This window comes from Muscardinus avellanarius (genome assembly GCF_963383645.1).
Source record: "Muscardinus avellanarius genome assembly, chromosome: 11".
Classification (NCBI taxonomy): domain Eukaryota; kingdom Metazoa; phylum Chordata; class Mammalia; order Rodentia; family Gliridae; genus Muscardinus; species Muscardinus avellanarius.
This window is the reverse complement of record NC_137797.1, coordinates 34,285,302-34,302,959: the sequence shown is the minus strand read 5'-3', so window position 1 is coordinate 34,302,959 and position 17,658 is coordinate 34,285,302.

Genomic DNA, 17,658 nt, shown 5'->3' with positions numbered 1-17,658 from the left:
ATGGACAGAACTAGAGAACATCATGCTAAGTGATATCAGCCAGGCTCAGAAGGTCAATGGCCACATGTTTTCTCATGAATGTGGATTCTAGAGAGAGAAAATAGGGATTTCATGAAAAGGAAGAGACCATAGACTCCTAGAAGGAGATTGGGCGAGGGAGTTGGGGAGATGGGAAAAGAAACTTGAACAAGGGATTAGACCAATGACTTTCATGTTCCCATATTAGGGTATCACTAACAATCATGCTAGCATATATGGGACGAAAGAAAGAAAATGTGGGGTGTGGAGGGAAGTATATCAAGAGATGTGTGCACATATTGAGGAGGTAGAAAGAAGTAGGCAGATAGGGAGAAGGACCATGGTAGAAAAACATTATTTCCTGAGAGACAACAAATGCTAACTAACTTTCAAAACTGAAAAGACCAGACCTCCCAAATGTCAGTGATAAGACAGTAAGATCAGAAGTTTTCTGAAAGCGACCAGAGCTTTAAAAGACTCCAGTTGTTTCTGCTGATCAACAATCTCAGGAGGTTTCCTGGGGACTTCAGGGAACAGCATCTGGAACCCCAACTAAGAGAACAAAGAAGAACCCTAAGCAAATCTCAGGAAACTGCTATTGAGACCCCCAACTAAAAGAGGACTCAGAGAAGTATGGAAACCGCTCAGTCAGCCACTATAAATGGTTACCCACTTGAGAATTTCTCCCTTCGAGAGCTTTGCTCTCTCCTGCAGGTCATGTTGGCTTTGAGAGAAAGTGATGTGTAATTGAAGGCACTTGGCTGGAGCTATACTGAGGTAGTGACCTAAAGGCCTCCACTGGACATTAAGGCCAACCAGGGCCCCTAGGAGTGACCTGCACCTCTCCTCTGGCAGAGCACATAGACTCTGGGAGAAAGCAGTTTGCAATTAACAGTACTTTGCTTGGGCTGTTCTCAAATAGTGTCCAGAAGGTGGTTGCCGGACCCTAGGGTCTTCATTGCCAACAAGGGTGTTCTGCCTTTTATTCCCTTTCCCACTCTTTACAAACTCCTCACTCTCCTTCCTGCTATCTATCTAAAAGTGTCATTCTTCCCACATTGTAGACAAAAACCCCAGTAAGGGAAATATCTGTTTCAATATGCATGTATCACTTTGAATCTCATTTCAATGTTTAACTGCAATGCACCAGCAAAAGCTTAAAATTTAAATTAAAAATCCAGGTATGGCGGTGCAAGCTTGTAATCCCCGTGCTTGGGAGTCAGAGACGGAAGAATCACGCCAGTTCAAAGCCAGCCTCACTGGCTTAAGAGACCCTTTTTCCAAATAAAAAAATAAAATAGGTCTGGGAGTGTAGCCCGGAGGTAAAAGGGTTTCCAGGGACCCCAGTACCACCAAAAATAAATTAATTAATTAAATTAAAAGTAGGTATTCTCCATAGAATAATGATATTTATTTGGGAATTGCATTGCAATGGAAATTCATATGTCTAGTAAACTATTGGTGTATTCAAAGAGATGCTGAAGCAAAAGGAGGATTGCATCAAATATTTTGAAACAGTCATTGATTCTTTCTCTCAATGATTAATCACAAGAATGGCAATAGTCTGTGGTTAAAGAGACAATTTCTGGAAGATGTCCTTGTAAAAAGGTCCTGGTATACAAATGTGGCCACTGTGCAAGATGGTGATTCTCTGATTCATTCATTCTCATTCTCTCTCTCTCTCTCTCTCTCTCTCTCTCTCTCTCTCTCTCTCTCTCTCTCTCTCTCTCTCTCTCTTCTCCCTTGCCTTGGTACTGAGGATTGAATCCAGGGTCATTTTACCTCCAAGCTAAATACCCAACCCCTCCTTTTTTAATGCTTCTTTGTTGTTGTTGTTTTTAAAACAGAGCCTTACTAGGTTGCAGAGAGTCTCACTACATTGCTGAGGCTGTCCTCAAACCTGTATTTCTCCTATCTCAGCACTAGGATTATAAGTAAGTATTCACCACTGTGCCTGGCTGGCAGTTTCTTTTGATCAGTACTATCTGGTATCTATGCATAAAAATCCTTCCTTCATAACTTTCCAACTTTATTCACTTTTCTTTTTGTTAGGTTTGACACAAGTGACTACATTTTGATTCTGACAACTTTCACATTTTATTCTTATTTATTATTTAAAACTTCCTTCATGGGTTTGACTCTTTTATTTGTGGAATCTGAGTTTTTAAAAGTTTGTGTTCAACATTAAATAATTGCATGTTAAGAAATGAATATGAAGCTAGGCGTGGTGGTGCACACTTCTAATCCCAGAATTTGGGAGGCTAGCCTCAGCTAGTACTTAGTGAGGCCCTTTGCAACTCAGTGAGACCCTACAAAAAAAAAAAAAAAAAGACACTGACCAAGAGAGCCTTAAAATTTCCCCCAGCTCATCTAAAACTTAAACAAATTTTGTCATACCTCCGGGTCCCTGATCTCTATTTTCTTAGAACATTTACTTTAGAACACTTGTCATTGTAAATTCTTTTCCTGCCCCTTGGAGACATAAATCATTTTAAAAGCTTCCTGTCGGTTATGAATTCAGGAATGTCTTTCTCAAGGACCTTGGAGCTATCCCTTTGAAATGCAAGCATCCATCCAGAAAAATTATAGCCCATTTATCTCTGTATGGGGATAAGAAGGAACCTAACTTTTTTTCTTTCTAAGTAGTAACACTACCTCCTGTAATGAAGATACAAGATGGTTTACTTTTCCTTGGGGTAAAGCTAATTAGCAGACACAAGTGGCCTGATTGCCCCACCTCACCTTTTAAAATTCTCCAGTCCTTTCTGGAGTTGAACATAATCTCTCTTCCCTGTTGTTGTTGTCTTAAAATATTTCTTGCCTGTTTAACTTTGGTGCAATGTTTCTTTGACGATGCCAAGTATACTACTTCCCTCAGCCTGAATATTTGATGCTTCCTCTTTCTCAACATGTTGACCCCTTTGTTTAAGACACCATCTTATCAATGAACTCCCCTATAGTTCTAGTGACTTTTGACTAAATTTCCAACAAGCAGAGGTCAGGAAGGTTTCAGTTCTGAATTAGCTGGCTCTTAGGTAGGAACCATGATAGCAGGTCCTCAGAGCATGGGGGCAGGAAAAAAGGGAGAGCAAGAAGAGGAGACCAAGATCTTATATAGTCCCAAAGGCCACATACCCAGTATCCCACATTCTTCAGCCATGGCCCACCTTTGAACCTTGCTGCACTAGGGATGTTTTTTGAATACATAAAACTTTGGAAGACATTCTAAACCCAAGCCATAACATCTACTCTAGATAAAACAGCAAACTTCCTTAACCTTCCATCTGCCTTAACTCACTTCATCCTTCTCCACTATCAAAACTTAGTATAGATGCAGTCTATTCTGTCCCCTCTCCCAATACAATGTAAGCTTTCTGAATTCAGGGAACATTTTGGGTTTCTTTCTGTATTGTTTACAGTTACACCCTTGACACTTTTGTAATTTAATTGTAATAGATGAATAAAAATGCCTATGTTTATAGTATTCAATGTGATATTCAATGTGTTTACACTGTAGAATTATTAAATTAAACTAAATGACATATCTATCTCCTCCCACATGGTATTTTGTGATGAGAATGTTTACAAATGTACAGCCTTAAGGTGCAATTTTTAAGTACACACTATTGTGAGCCATATGTTGTAGAATAGAGCTACAGAATTAATTCTTCCTGTGTAACTGAAACTTGATACCAATTAGCTAATATCTCCTCATTCTTTGTATCCCACACCTTCATCCCTGGTAAGCACGAATTGACTTGGTACTTTAGTGAACTCAATATTTTTTTAGATTCCACATACAAGTGAGTTCATGCAGTATTTGTCTGGCTTATTTTAGTTAGTATAATGTCCTCTAGAGTCACTTATATTATCCTAAAAAAGGATTACCTCTGCTTATAAGACTGAATAGTATTTCACTACATATCTATATCACATTTTTATTTATCTGCATATCATTGGTAGATATTAACATTCCTATAACATGGCAAATGTGAATAATGCTGCAGTGAGGGAGAGGACAGATGTCTCTTTGACCTACTAGTTTTACTTATTTTGTATATATAGCCAAAAGTGGAATTGCTAGGTCATATAGTAGATATATTTTAAGTTTCTTGAAGAACCTGCATACTATGTAATGTGCTAGTTTACATTCCCAACAATAGTATACAAGGCTTCTCTTTCATCACATCTTCATTAACACGTGTTGCCTTTTGTCTTTTAGATAAAAGCCAGTCTTACCAATGTGGTGATATTTTATTTTTGTTTTATTTACATTGCCCTGATGAGTAGTGATACCAAGTACCTTGTCACATACCTGTTGGCCTCTCATGTGTATTCTTTTGAGGAATGTCTATGTGTGTCCTTTACCCATTTAAAAAAGTAAATAGCATAATTTTGTTCTTCTTTATGTCTGAGCAAAATTCCATTTGTACAAATCCTATAGTTTTGTAATACATTTATCTGTTGATGGACATGTTGGCTGGTTCCATACTTTGGCAATTGTGAATTGTGCAGCTATGAACATAAATATGCATGAATTATTTGGGTAGTTTGGTTTCCATTCTTTGGGGTAGATACTCAGAATTGGTATTATGATACTCAGAATTGGTATATGATAGGTTCATTCCCATTCTTCTAGGATCCTCCACACTCTTTTCCAAAGTGATTTCACTAATTTGCAATCCCACCAACAATGTCTTAGAGTTCCCACTTCTCCACATTCTCGTTAACATTTACAATTGTTTGTCTTTTAAATAATTGCGATTCTAGTTGGAGTTAGGCTAAATACCAGGTTAGTTTTAATTTGCATCTCACTGATTGCTAAATGTGTTGAGCATTTTTCATGCTTTTTTTGGCTATTTAAATTTTTTTTACATGAAGTATCTATTTAGTTCACTTACCATTTTCTGATTGGGTTCTTTATTTTCTTAGTGCTGAGTTTCTTGAGTTCTCTGTATAATCTAGATAGTAATCTTCTATAAGAGAAGTAAGTGGAAAAAATCTCCCATTCTGTTGGCTCTTATTGAGGTTCTTTATAGTTTCCTTTGCTGTACAGAAGCACTTCAGTTTAATGCAATCCCACATATTAATCCTTCTCTTAGTTTCTTGTGCATTTGAGGTCTTGTTGATAAAGTTTTTACTTGTGCCCATGTGTTGCAGTGTTAGAATTATGCCCTTGTCAAGGAGCCTCAAGATCTCTTGCCTAATTTCCAAGTCGTTGATTCATCTCAAATTGACTCTTGTGCAGGATGACAAAGAGAAGTTTCTTTTCATTTTTCTTCCTATGGTTAACCAGTTTTGCCACCACCATTTGTTGAAGAGGCTATCTTTTATCCAGTGTATGTTTTTAACCCCTTTGTCAAAAATCAACTGGCTGTAAGTGTCAAGATTTGTTTCTGAGTCTTCTATTCTGCTCCATTGGTCTCTGTATCTGTTTTTGTGCCAGTACCATGCTGTTTTTTATTGCTATGGCTTTGTAGTATGGTTTAAAATCAGATATTGTGATTCTTCCTGCATAATTTCTGTTGAGAACTACTTTGGCAATTCAGGTTTTTTTATGTTCCCCAGCACTGTGAGGCTAGGCCAGTGCTGGAGCCAGTGAGAGTGGGATCAGAGCCTGCCATGAGAAAAGGCCAATGCTGAGTTCTCTGAGGCCGGGATTGGAGCCTGCCAAGAGGTGAGGCTGGTGCCAGAGCCAGTGAGGCCAGGATCAGAGCCTGCCAAGGGGTAAGGCCGGTGCCGGGGTCAGCAAGGCTGGGATCAGAGCCTGCCATGAGGCAAGGCCAGTGCTGGGGCCTCTGAGGCCAGGATCGGAGCCTGCCAAGGGGTCGGGGCCAGAGAGGTCAGCACCGGGGTCGGGGCCAGAGAGACCGGAATCAGGGCCTGCCATTTGGTGAGGCTGTAGACAGAGCCAGTGAGGCCAGGATAGAAACCCACCTAAAGACAAAGCCGGTGCAGGGACCTCTGAGGCTGGGATTGGAGCCTGCCATGAGGCAAGGCTGGTGCTGGAGCCAGTGAAGCCGGGAACAGAAACTGCTGGGTGAACAGGCTGGAGCCGGGGCCTTTGCGAGTGGGATCAGAACTTACAATGTGATATATACAGAGAAATATCAAAGAAAAGAAATTGAAAAAAAATATCAAAGAGAAATTGCTTTCTCTAATATGCAAAAACTAGGAAGAAATGGGTAATAGGAAGGAATCTAGTGGAAGAAAGGGGCCTATGGAGGAGCAATTAAGGTGACCAATCATTCGGTTATTTATTTGGTCATTTTTCTGTTTATCCTGTGTGGGCACTCAGTGCTATGAATTTTCCTCTTAATACTGCGTTCAAGGTGTCCCAGAGGTTTTGATACATTGTATCTCTAGTTTTGTTTGTTTCTAGGAATTTCTTGATTCCACCCCTTACTTCCTATGGCCCATTCTTTGTTCAACAGTGTGGCATTCAGTATTCATATGTTTATGTGTTTGTTCTGGGTCTTCTTATAGTTTATTTCTAGTTTCATTCCATTGTGGTCTGAAAAGACACAGGGAAGTATGTCACATTTTTTAAAATTTTCCAGTGCTCACTTTGTGTCCCAGAATGCGATCTATTTCAGAGAAGGTTTTGTGACCATCGAGAAAAATGTGAACTCTGCTATAGTTGGGTGGAACATGTTATATGTGTCTAATAGGTCCATTTGGTTGTTGGTGTTCTTTAGGTCTGAGGCATCTTTACTGACCTTTTGTCTAGAAGATTGGTCCAGCAGTGTGAAACGCTGTTAAAGTCTCCCAGTATTGTTGTGTTGGGACTTAGGTGTGACTTAAAGTCATAAAGAATTTGTTTTATAAAAGTAGCTGCACCTATTTGGGGGGCATAAATGTTGATTCTCATTACTTCTTCTTGTTGGATTATTTCTTTTGCCAGTAAAAAAAAAAAATGACCTACTTTGTCTTTTCTGATAATCTTGAGCTGGAAGTCTAACTTGCCTGATATCATATTTGCTATTCTTGCTTTTTCTCGAGTTTCATGGGCATGGACTACCTTGCTCCAGCCTTTTATCTTTAGTTTGTTACTATCAACTTTTAAGGTGTTTTTCTTGCAGACAACAGATAGATAGATTCTGGTTTTTAATACATTTTGCTACTTTATTTCTTTTAATTGGGGAATTGAGGCTATTTATGATTAGTGTTATTATTGAGTGATGATTTTTTAATTTCTAACATTTTGAATTTTAACTTCTTTTTGAGGTAGTATTTGTTATTTTTTGCTTAGTTGTTTGCTTGATGGGAATTCTTGTTTCTCTGGATCATGTGTGTATAATTTATTTTTCCTTTGCTGTTAATCTCTTTGAGTATATTCTCTAGTGCTGGTTTGGAAGACAAATTCTTTCAGCCTCTGTTTGTCATAGAAGGTTTTTACTTCTGTGTCAAATTTGATATAGTTTTTCTGGGTAGGACATATTTTACTGCAAGTTGCTTTCTTGGAATATGTTTCTCCAGGCCCTCCTGGCTTTTATTACTTGCTTTGAGAATTCTGGAGTGATTCTAATTGTTTTGCCTTTGAATGTAACTTGGTTTTTTATTTTTGTTGCCTTTAAGATTCTCTCCTTGACTTCTACATTCATCAATTTGACTATTATGTGGCATGGTGTACCTTTTCTCTGATCTTGTCTAAAGAGGATTTCACAAAATTTCTGCACCAGTGTATTGACTTCTGTACTATGTTTGGAAACTTTTTTTATATTACTTCTTTGCAAAGATTGTTGATCCCTTTAGTTTCATCTTCTATTCCCTCTTCTAGGCCAACTTAGATTAACTCTTTTAAAATGGGCCCATATTTAGGCAGTGTCCAATTCATGCTGTCATATTTTTTTCTAAGTTAAATACTATGCGTTCATTTTTGAAGTGATCATTTTCTAGGAGTGAGATTCTATTCTCCATGTGGTCTAATCGATTGTGGATAGTTTAAATTGATACTTTCACTTCAATGATTGCATCCTTTACTTCTTTTAGACTCCTTCTAAGTTCTTTTCAGAAGTCCTGTATTATTTCTACAGTTACATCCCTAATTTGACCTTCTGAAGATCTCTGCAATTGTGTTGTCAGGTTCTGTTATTGTGGGGGTGCTTCCTTGTTATTCCTTGCTTCCTTGTTATTCCTCCTTCTCATGATTTCAAAAGTTTGTATCTGTTGATTTTGATAGCTTTCTCTCAGTCTTTAAGAGTCATCTGGTATATCCATGGGCAAGTCATGTTGTATTCAACAGTAAATGTTGAATGGGGAGGGAAGTGAGGTCATAAATGCAAGAATAGAGTAAAACCACAGGTAGGATCAAATATAATGAGAGTATGAGTCTGGTAAGGTAATATATAGTAGAGATTTGAGACAGTGAACATGTAGTAGTATTCTAATAAGCAATGTAGACTTTTAGTATAGTGATAGGAAGTGGATTTAATACAATACAAAGAAGAGAAAAGAAGAGAGAAAAAAGAAAAAAATAAAAGGGATGGAGAGAAAATGTAGGTATGGTATGTACAAGGAAAGAAGCTTGGGACAGTGGTTGGGAAGAGAGCAAACAAATAAGCATACGCACTCATACACAAAACAACAACAAATTACTGCAATCCTACAATTATATGGATATTCAGCAGAATACTGGTCCTCTGCAGTCTCTCTTTCTCTCTGTGCAGACACTGAGTGCCACTGGCACCTTTCCTGCTGCAAGCCTAGTCCTCTGTGTCTCTCTCAGTCTATGCAGATGGTCAATATCAATGGGGCTGGATCTAGTATTAAGTGTATCTCTCCCTTCACACTTTCCACTGATGCAAAGCCTGACTCTTACCCTGCTTGTGTAGGTAGTGGGTGCCTCTGAGACCAAACCCAGTATATAGGTAGGAGCACCTGTTCTCCACAGCTAGGGCAGAGTTGGTTGTTCTGACTTCTTCCTGTTCACCATGATTGGGTGGTCTGTAGTGATCTCAGAGATCCTACTAGTTGGATCTTGTGTTTAGCAGAGGGCTCCCTCTACACTTTCCACTGCTCAGCAAAGCCTGAGTCTCTCTGAACCCCTGCTATGTCCAACAGCTGACTTCTAGCCCACCTTTGCCATGTAGAACCACAAAGTCTAAACTGAGTTAAACTGAGTTTATTACAGTTGTGCAAATTTCTATGGCTGCAGTGGAGATTCTCCCTTGGGGACAGTGAGTTCACTTAAGGTGTTGTTGAGCACCATTCTGGATCTCTACAGGGCATGGAAAGCTCAGCCACCACTGATGCAATTTGTAGCCAGTATTTATGCAGGAGGAACTGCAGGCTCACAATTCTGATGAGTTGCAGCCACTTACTTTGTTTCAAGTCATTGCTTTGTTTATTTTTTTCTGTGAGCCTTTGGCAGTCCAGCATGGTGAGGCAAGATGGCACTGCCACAACACCAATGGCCACAGTCATTAGAGGCAGGTGGATTACAAGCATGCAACACCATGCCCAGCTAAAGTTCTTTTATAGTCCAATTTTAACATGAATTTGTTGAGTTTGTTTAGCCAGAATTCACTATGCTTTGATATCTGATCACCTGTGATATTTGATTAGGTTATCCACCATCCCATATTCCCAAGGTGATCCCAGGTTACTCTGGCCTATCTTCAGCAAAAATCTTATTAAGTCCATTTCACCAGAATCTCCTATTATCGCTGATGTTTCCTCTTGCCAATTTTCTATCCATTGATTCCCAATGAGCCCCTAAGCTATAAATTGTCACTTTTTCTTGCTATATTTAAATTCAGCCTAATTTCTATCCCTTATTGTGAAGACCCATCACAGTAGTCCTCGTACTCCTGGTGACAGTCCTGAATAAAGTTTGTTTTACTATTTTGTCTTAGTCAACAGTCTCAGTGCTGTAATCTAAAAAGCCTGATCACACAACTTAGAGGAAGAAAGATTTATTTGTGTAGAGTTTTTATGGAGATTTCAGGTTCAGTTCATGTGAGGCTGAAACCTATAGATTTTAGCCAGAAGCAAAAAGAAGGAAAGAACAAGGAGGCAGAACATAGACAGCAAACAAATAATGGCCACATCCTCAGGGACCCACCTTTTCCAGCCACACACCACTTGCCTTTGTTATCATCCAGTAAATCCATTACAGTAGATTATCCACAATGTTAGAGCCATCATGCCTTCAATGCATCAACTTTGAACATTAAAACATGAGCTCTGGAGCTAGGTGTGGTGGTGCACCTTGTAATCCCAGCATTAGGGAGGCTATGACAGGAGGATCACATTTCACAGACAGCCTCAGCTACTTAGTGAAGCTCTTTGCAACTCGGTGACACCCTGTTTCAAAATAAAGAATAAAAAAAATAGGGCTTGGAGTGTAGCTTGGAGGTAGAATGCCCCTGGGTTCAATTACCAGGTCAAAAAACAAAAGAACAAAATAAAACAAAAAACATGAGCTCTTCAGAAGACATCCTATGTCTAACCATAACAAGTTTTATCAAATTTCAGGAAAAAAAATTTTCTTTAACACCTTGCCCATATGTCACCCCAAGCCCTTTAAAATAACTCTGTACTTCAGAACATAGAACTATGGTCAGTGACTTGGTACATAACTTATAGAATGATAGAAAGTGATTCTCCCTTAACCTAGGTTTCTCAGAAAATTATTTAAAATAAAAATAGTAAAAACTCATATATAAAATGCTTACCATGAATCAGGTACCATTTTAAACATTTTACATGGCTATCTTACTTCTCTCAACTTTATAAGGCTTCATTATTAATATCTCTATTTACTTGCCAAAAGTCACATGGCCACTAAATGGAATCAGATGTGTATGATCCGGATGGTTATAAGAATCAGATATGTCATTGGATAAATTATCATCTGAGTATTATATATCACTCAATGAGAGAAAGAGAAATTGTTAATATATGAATAATATAATTATACTGTTTTCAAAACCAAGGCCCCAAAATACCTATCTAAAGAGAATGTCTATATTATAATGTCTATTTACAGATTACCAATGGATTCCTAAGAACTCAGAAATGAAACAGTTTATGACTTCTTCCTTTTACAATTGATAGTGAACTCATTAAAATACTGAGGCCAACTTTCAGCCCTTCAGAGAAGCCCTATTGCCAATGGCAGAGCATCTTTGACTTTGAAAAACAGTCCTAATTGCTGATCTTGTAGGTGTATATTGCAAAACATAGAAATAAAAATAAATTTGCACTATTTTAGAGCAAAGAGGAGAAATCCTGTTTAGAAGACTGATTAGAGGTTAAGAACATAGATTCTTAAATCAGAAAGAGGTTAAAACTGGTACTTATCAGCCGGTAGGTGGTGGCTTACGCTTGTAATCCCAGCATTTGGGAGGCTGCGACTGGAGGATCACGGTTCACAGACAGCCTCAGCTACTTAGTGAGGTCCTCCACAACTTAGTAAGACCCTGTTTCAAAATAAATAATAAAAAATAGGGCAGGGGTTGTTGCTCAGAGGTCAAATGCCTGGGGTCCCATCCCCAGACCCACACACACAAAAAAAAAATGGTACTTTTCCCCTGGTGACTTGAGCAAGTTGCTGAACAATTAGGAGTTATGGCTACCTCACTTATTAAATGGAGAGGTAAAATTAGTGTATATTTGAATAATTTTATGAAACTAATAATGCATATAATTCACTTAGCATACTCCTGCCCTGGAACAAGCACTTTATACAATTTAGCTATTATTGTTGATGTTATCCTGTTATTTTTTGTGAGATTACAGTCAATATATTGAGGCAGGAGCCTGGCTATGTACTTGAAGATGACTCTTGGCTAAAAGCTTAGGGACAAGTTAGGAGAATAAAACTTTCTTCTCAAACAAAGCAGGGCCTCTCGTAGAAGCTAAAACCACAAGAAAAGGTAGCTAAGTTCAACAAGATGGCATCATCCAGCCCTAGCCACATGGAGCCCAAATGGCATTGCCCAGTCCTGGCCATATGGAGGATAATACAGAAAATCTAGGTCAGGAAGGAGAAATGAAACCTGATCAGAGCTCTGGTATTGGTACCCCTGCCTGTTATTGATTCCTAGAACTTTGCTCACTGGGCCCTACCAGTGAATAAAGAAATCTACTCTCCTATTCCAGCAATGGTCTCTTGTTCTCCATGGATCAAGCCTCCTGCAACATTTTGGTGAGCCAGCTAGGAGGTACTGTTGGCCTGCTCTGATCTTGGAGACTGGACCCAGGGCACTTTGCCTCCTCCTGTCTGAGTTTTGAAAGTCAGCAGACATTGATTCATTGAGCATGCTGAAGGCCTTTTTGTCTCCTTGTGGGAAACCTTGCCTGGAGGTGGTCACCTCTAGGTCTAATAGTCACTAAGGTTTTAGGCCAGACACAGATCAGGACATTGTCCAGTGCTGACGTCTTGATCACGGTTGGCCACCCCAGGGCTCAGTCAGTTCAGTTATTAGAATAGCCGAAAAGGGAGCTAATCGCCTCCTTGGGAATTCCCTGAGTAGTGCCCAAGAGACACAAAACCAGAATTCAGTTCAGTATTCAGGCTGGGTGTGTATGAATGGTGAGTACAAGTGTGTGTGATTGAGATTAAATTCTGGTTTGCAACTCACAGAGGTAAAGGGGGTGTTGAGTCTGCAGCTTGGATCCAGGGTCATCTGTAATAGTTAAGTGGCAAACCAGCAAGTATCTAAAATTCCTTGGTCTGATCAAATCAGAAACTGATACCAATTTGCCTATGACAAGGAATGGCTGAAATACCTCCATGACGGGGATTGCTGGGCACAGACAATGCAAGAGCAATTCATTTCAGGTATCCCAGCACTAGTCCAGACTCTCTAGGCAAGAATTCAAGGAACACAGTAATCCTACTCCCCTAGGCCTCATGATCAGAAATTTTGGAAAGACTTATAAAGGTAATTTGGGATTCAAGCTAACCCCAGGAAGGTTGCACACTCTGTACTAGGTTAAATGGCTGTTTGGAGAAAACTGGCCATCAGAAAGCTCATTAAATCCAGGCATCATCCAATCCATTTGGGATCAGGAAGCCCAGAACATTTAGACCATTTCCCTTACATTGACACTTGATTCCGGTTTGTTCAGAACCCCACCACCCACACCCCCATGTGCCGGGGTCCAGCCCTAGCAGAGTCAGGGTTCGTGTGTTGATGAGGGGGAAACTGAGGCCGATGAGAGAAGAATGACACACGAGATCAAATCTTTCTCCACTTTATTCAGGATTTGTTACAGTTTTTATACTTTATTTGTTGGCAGAAAAGCAAAGGCATAGTCATGCAAGCAGGATTGCCAAGGACGGGAAAAAGTTATTATTTGTTATAAAGTTTAGGGCAAGGGTGCTAGACATTTAAACAATCAGTGTATTTTGTCTCACTTCCCAAGGCTGACTCAAACCTTGATCTTGTACAGTGGCTCGAACTAAGGTCAGTTTGAACTTATTTTTTGGCCCAATAACTTTATCCTTGGGAAAGATCTTTGCTATCTGAGTCTCTCACAAGCCGCTGCCCATCAGTTTTAGTTATAATGTTTATACATAAATTTTCAATTATACATATTAATCCAAATAATCCTAAAATAATTTTATGAAGAAAAGAATGCTAGACATTCTCATGGGGAATCTACGCCATTGCGGATCCCCTGATCGAACATTCTCAAGATCTGCAAAAGATGCGGCAGCACCCATGGTTTTGAGGTCTGATCTTATGATTCTTAGTCCCTAAAAGGCAGGGATCTAGTGGTCAGTCATGAAGTCAGAGGCAGCAACCCGGAGAAACCCAACTACTGCCCATTTTGTAAAGTCCACCAAAGAAAACAGATCTTCCACCCCCAAATGTCTTCCAGACAATACAGCAGCTGCCAGCCACACTAGCATCTTTGACTCCTCTTCTCCCATTCCCACCTCCTAGCCCATGTCACCAGCCATCCAGCCCAGCAAGTGGGACCCCCAACTCTACCATCTTCTTGTGCCAGCCACACAGCAACATTTGATTGGGTCACAAATGAGTCTTCTCCTTTTTCACCACCACTATACCTACCACTGTCAATGCCAGAACTAAGGGGCTCTACTTGAGCCCCTGTTCATGAAACTGTACTGCCATCTGAGGACAGTTTCCTCTAAGGTAGGTTCAGGGCTCCCCACCTTGGATGGACATAGAGTTGCAGCCTAGTCCAACATTTGTATATCAACCTTTATTACAACATATCTCCTGAATAAGAAATAGTATGCTCCTTTCATTACTGAGAAGCTGCAGGTTTTTGCCAGCCTCCTCCAGTTCATCTTTCAAATGCACAATTCTACTTGGCCAGATTGTCATCAACTTCTCCTGACTCTTCTAAACACTGAAAAAAGACTCTACATTCTACAGACATCAACTCACTGGTCTGAGGAAAATGCCCCAGCAGGAGCCCTAAAATCCCAAGCTTATGGTAAAAAAAAAATGTCTGCCAGAAACAGACTCTCAATGGAACCCAAATAATCCCAGACCCATGGCAAAACTAGAGGTATGCTGATTGCTATTATCACAGCACCATGAAAAATATGCAGAGATCTGCCAGAATGAACTCTTTCCACCTTAGAACAGCCACTGCATACATTTATTCCTAATTTTAATATCAATGATTTTACTTTAGTAAGTTTAAATGAGCCAATATGCAAGTTTTTACATGATAGAAATCAGTAAAGGTACAAACAGCACAGCTGCAAAATAGTTGTTAAGTATTTACCTAGCATATTACTGTATAAAAGTCTGACAAATAGTCAAATCTGAACTCTACCTCTTTTGAAACAAAAGAACTCCTAATATACTATGTCAGTGTACCTATGTATAGTAGCACAATAGTACATTAACACATTATACTAAAATATTTCAGAGAGTTGTTTATAAATTATATAACAAAATAAGTCTAAAGATGCTTAAAATATTTTAAATAAAATTATTCCTATAATGATTAAACATAACCCAGCTCATTAACTAATAATTTTTTTTATTTCATTTAAAATAAATATTTTGATAAAAATATTTGTTTCTGTTAGGGATTAGTGTGATGTTATGTACTTTTATATCCATTAAACATAATAACTGACAGCTATGGAAAGCAAATAAAAGTTTTGGGTATGAAAAGGAAGCAAATTTGAAGTTGTTTCCCAGGGAAAATCTCTTAAAAACTCTTTAGTTGATTATAATCAGAGCTATGATACCCTGAGGTAGAAATTCTTCAGGGTTGTCTGCCTGACGAATATAAATTTTTAATTCAAAATTGTAAAAATTAAAATAAAAATACATCTGAAATTCTGCTACAATTTTTATTGTTGAATTATAATAATGTAATATAAAATTATTTTTGATCTTATGTTTTTAAAATATTTTATTAAACTTTTAGATTATATATTTGTTCCTGAATCAGAAATATAGGAAAAGGAAACATTTATACATCTACTATGACCAATGGATTCCATAGATAATGAGCATATGAGTGTGAGAATTAACCATCCTGTATTATTTTTGACATTGGTCATTAAGCAGTATATTTCAATACAAACAAAGGAATGCCATTTGTCAAAGCCACCCTAATCTAAGGCACAACTCTTAGCATTTCATACATCATCTCAAATGCCAATAACAATTCTATCAGTAAGTTACTGTTACAATTGAGGAAATTCATGTTCAGAAAAATGAAGCATTTTCCCCAAGGCCAAACAACTGGTAAATGTAAAACCAGGAGACTAAAAAAAACCCTTCTGGCTCCAAAGCCCTTGTGATTTTATTGAATATATTGGCAATTGCCTAGCCTTACTGTTAATTGCCTTTAATCTGTTCTATGGTAGCTTTTCCCCTCTGGGGAAAAACAACATAAACATCATCTAAGCAACAGGGGCAATTATCTCCTTAAACACTACTAAGCAAAGCCAACTCAAAGCAGATTGAACGGGAACTCAGAGTTCCCCCTGCCTTACTGTGGATGATCTGTTTTGATTAGTTCACAAATGGCACAAACTGTCCTTTTGTGTTTATGCCAAGTAGAAGTTGTGCATTTTGTTTTTGCCAGGCAGTATAGTCTATGGTTTGTAGAAGAAAAACTACTTGGAATTAGAAATAAACTATTGAGATAGAACTTTCCTTTTCAGGCCAAATGGCAGCCTCTGCTATAAATGGAGAAAAATCGTTTGAAGAAAATCTATATATAATATATATTTTAAAGATAGTATAGGTGTATCTTGAGTAGAGTTGATAATAAGCTACTTGGGTCCTTCAAGTAGAGAATTTAGGCAAAAAAATTTAAAGTTGTAATGTGAGATGAGTTATATACATCTATAAATAATGAAGTGAGAAAAAATACCATGGAAAAAAAACCCATAAGTGATAAATGCCAGAGGACAAATGCCTCATTTCTTACGATCATATCTTTACTTGTAAAGTTAATTTAGGGCATTCCATATGACTTTAGGAGTAGTACCTGCTTGACTATCTTTCTGTCTGCTTTTCTTCCCTTATCCAAATACTGGCAAGCACAACAATACATTGGAGTTGGTGAAACTTTTCATTCAGTTGTACATTTTTAGACTTTTAACTCAGACATTCAACAAAGAGTTTAATTAAATTTTAAGATTTTGCCTGTGAAATTTTAGTGCTTAATGCTTCTGAAATTGATATTTTATGTAAGATTGAGGACCCACTATCTTCTTCTATATGGGTACCAAATTTTTCTACCATGTGTATTTATTAATCTTTACTTTCTCTATTAATCTGTAATATCACTTCTGTTATGTATCAGTTTACATAGATTTATAAATATATCTTCTAAATTCTCTGTTGTCTTCTATTCTGACTTAATATAACAATTTTAGTATTGATAACAAATCTAAAAGGCCACTTTATATTAGGTAGCTTGAGAATAAATCTTGATATCCTTCAAGGCAACTTCTTACATTTCACTCTTCGTTAGGATGGTCTGAGCTATTTGTGTTAGTTTTTTTTATCATGGTGATAAAATACCTGAGGAAACCAACTGCAATGGTTCATCTGGTTTGTTGAATTGACTGGATTATGAAACATCTAAGATTTACATATGTGAATATCCAACACCTATGTAACTTTGAGTGTGATGAGAGGATTGGTTTATGTAATGACAGATTGAAAGGGGAGTCCTGCCCTTAATATATGCAGTGCCCTTTTGATAGGCACAGATACTGTATAAAAAGGAGAAAGCTACATGAGACATGCCTGTTTCTTCCTGAGGAAAGTGTGTCTACTGTCATCTAAGATATCAGCCTTCAGCTCTTTGAACAGGGCTTTCACCATTCTTTCTCTAGAGAATTCCCTGGCCTTTCCATGTTGGACTAGGACTGAATTAGTGGTCTTTCCATTTCTGAGACTCCAGCTCTTGGAACACTTGACCAGCTGATAGTTCCTCTGGCTCTACACATGCAGGAATCCACTTGGGACTATACTGCTTCAGGCTGTGAGTTGATTTGATAAATCCCCTTTTACAATATATATGTATGGTGAGTTCTGTTACTCTACTGAACCCTGATTAATACACATTTTGGAATCAGGAGTGGGATGTGGGTCACCCCTTTAGGTAAAGAGACAAGACTTGCTGAAATGCTTGCTGAAGACAGAAGTAATACAGGTAGGTAGTAGAAAG